Genomic DNA, 3,475 nt, shown 5'->3' on the forward strand with positions numbered 1-3,475 from the left:
GCTGTCATTTTCTTGCTGTTCTTGATGAGCTGCACCCTGACACACTTCCTGATAGTAGAATCTGACTGTTTGGCTTCAACCCCTATTTTTTTTTCTAGCACAATTCCCTTTGCATGAGAGGAATTGGTCCTCAGGGCTGTGCCCAAATAGGTTTGCTTATATTGTTTGCCATGCCACTTCTGGTCCTGTCAGTGACTGAAAAGCTTCCTGGCAGTGTGAAGATTCCAACAGTTGCAGGTGCATGAGACAGAAACAGAGAGAGAAGAGAAGAGGAGTTTCTGGTTCTAGTGGAGAGCATCGTCAGCCCTAGTGTGTATGTGTGTGCATGTGTGCTGTCTATAATTATAATTTTAGGTAAATATAAGATGGTACTCAGAAGTTTCTCTGTCCCACCCCATCCTACAGTTGCTTCTAAATAATCACTCAGAGACTTAATATTAATTCCAGGATGTTTGGCCTATTGCTCAGGCTTACTGCTAACCAGCTCCTACTTTTAAGTTACCCTAATCTATGCACTGCCATGTAGTTAATGGCCTTACCTGTGGCCTAGTATATCTTATTGCTCCGGAAGCTTACTTATTTCTCCCCCAACTCTGCCCCTCCTCATCTGAGTTCTCAGTTTGATTGTTCTGCCTAATCTTATTCTGCCTGGTGATTGGTCAGATGGCTTTTATTATTAACCAGTGAGAGGAAAACATATTCACACTTATTTAATAATCATCCCACAGCATAAGATAATATGATTCCTTGAGGCTTTGATGTTATTTCTTCTCTCTCCTTCTCCTTCTGTATGAGCTCCCTTCCCATCCTCGTTTCCCACCTCAGATCATCTGTATCATGATATTGCCAGCCCCTGCCTCCCTCCCCACCTGCTTCATATATGGTCCCTTTGGAATTTCCTGATTTCTGTTGTTGTTTTATGTTTTCTACTCATAGCTGAAGCTTTGGAGCTAGGAACTAATTACAGATGAGAGCGAACACATGCATATATATTTTTTTATGACTTCTTTTTATTTATTTGTTTGTTTGTTTGTTAAAGATTTCTCCCTCCTCCCCGCCACCGCCTCCCATTTCCCTCCCCCTCCCCCAATCAACTCCCCCTCCCTCATCAGCCTAAAGAGCAGTCAGGGTTCCCTGCCCTGTGGGAAGTCCAAGGACCACCCACCTCCATCCAGGTCTGGTAAGGTGAGCATCCAAACAGACTAGGCTCCCACAAAGCCAGTAAGTGCAGTAGGATCGAAACCCAGTGCCATTGTTCTTGAGTTCTCAGTAGTCCTCATTGTCCGCTATGTTCAGCGAGTCCGGTTTTATCCCAATGCATATATAGTTTTAAATCCAGTGTTTGTATATGAGAGAAACCATGCTGTCCTCTATTTGTCTATGTCTGGATTATTTCACTTAGTATAATGATTTCCAGTTGCATCCACTTTCTGAAAATGTCACAATTTCTTTTTCCTTTATGGATTCCAAATATTCCATTGTGTATATGTACCTCATTTTCTTTAAAAATCATTTGTTTTTAGCTGGGTGGTAGTGGTGCACACCTTTAATCTCAGCACTCGGGAAGTAGAGGCAGGTGGCTCACTGTGAGTTTAAGGACAGTCTGGTCTACAGAGCAAGTTCCAGGACACCCAGAGCTACACAGTGAAACTCTGTCTTAGAAAACAAAAAGAAATGACTTATTTCATGTGTATAGGCGCTTTGTCAGCGTGTATGTCTGTGCACTGAGCACATGCTTGACAGAAGGACAGAAGAGGGTGCTGGATTTTCTGGGACTGGAGTTACCAGTGGGTTGTGAGGTAGAAGAGCAGCAGCAAGGACGCTGAATCTCTGAGTCATTTCTCTAGCCCTGTACCTCATTTTCTGTATCCATTCATCTGTTGACAGACTTCTAGGCTGATTCCATTACCTAGCTATTGTGAATGGTGCAGCTATCAACATGGTTGTACAAATATCGCTGTGGTGTGCTGACTTAGAGTTTTTTGGGCATATTCCCCTGTGGTAGTTCTATTGTCAGTTTATTGAGGAAGCACAATTGTGATTTCCACAGCCTCTGTACAAGTTCACACAGCAATAGCAGTACATAAGGGTTCCTCTTTCCTCTTATCTTTGTCGGTATTTGTTGCTGTTTTATTGGCGATAGCCATTGTGACTGAAGTGAGATGGAATTGCCAAGCAGTTTTAAATCGCATTTCGTTGATGGCTAAGGATGTCTAACATGTGTCCAAACACTTTTCTGCCATTTGTATTTAAAAAATTTTCCATATTTCAGTCATATTTTTTCCTTTCTCCTAACTCTTCCCAGACCCCCCATCTTCTTAGTCACCCAACATCACTCATTCGCTCTCTCTCAAAAACAAGAAATACAACAACAAAAAAGTGAAAGTCAAAACAGACAAACGGAAAAAAAAGAAAAGCAGTAAGAAAAAAAAAGTACTAAAAGCAAAAGCTTACAAAAAACATGGAGTCTGTTTTGTATTGGTCAACTGCTCAAGGACATGGGGCCTGCACTGGAGTATGGTTGGCTAAACCTGGTGAATGCTGCACTGGAGAAAGCTGATTTTCCCCTTTCCCAGAAAGCACCAATTGCAAATAGCTTCTCAGTTTAGGGGTGGAACTTTGTGTCCACTTCTGTTTAATCTTATGTGTCATGCCACAGTCTCTGTGAGTTCATTTGTGTATACATCCTGTTGTGTCTGGAAGGCACTGTTGTGTTTAGAAGGCAATTTCCTCAGAGTCACTCACCACCTCTGACTCTTACAATGTCTCTGCTTCATCTTCTGCATAGGCATTCCATTGATGGCTGTGCTCCAAAGCCTTTCATTCTCTGCACATTGTCTAGTTGTGGGGCTCTATGTTAATTACCACCCACTTTAAGAAGAAGCTTCTTCGATGAAGGTTGAATTATGAATTAATCTATGGGCATAACAATATGTCACCAGGAGCCATTTTATTGCTATGTTCCTTTAGCTGAAAATTAAGAGGTTTCCCCCTAGGTCCATGGCTTATCTAGTCTCAGGCTCTTGGCTTCTTTAGCAGCACCTCATGGAATGGGTCTAAAATCCAATAAAAATGTTCATGGTTACTTTCATAATGTTTATGCAAAACTCTCACACTAGTATATATTTTGGGCAGGTCTGTGTTGTATGTAGGTCGTAGGATTTGTAGCTTGAAAATATTGATGACTACTCTTTCCTTCTAGTAGCATGAAAACTACCTTTTGAGCACCATGAGTGCTACGCAGTAGGGGCAAACTTCCAGTGGGATGCCAGCTCAATTTTCCCATGCTCAATGATTAAGTTCTCTCTTCTGCAATAGGGCCTTACCATAGGCTACGGAGAGTAGCCAATAAAAGCTATTGATTTTTGTGTTGATTTTGAGTCCTGCGACTTTGCTGAAAATATCTATCAGATGTGTTTCTTGACAGAGAATTAAGGTCTTTTGATTTTAAAATCATGTCATCTGCAAATAGGGA

The sequence above is a fragment of the Microtus ochrogaster genome, chromosome X (assembly GCF_000317375.1).
Source record: "Microtus ochrogaster isolate Prairie Vole_2 chromosome X, MicOch1.0, whole genome shotgun sequence".
NCBI classification, from domain to species: Eukaryota; Metazoa; Chordata; class Mammalia; order Rodentia; family Cricetidae; genus Microtus; species Microtus ochrogaster.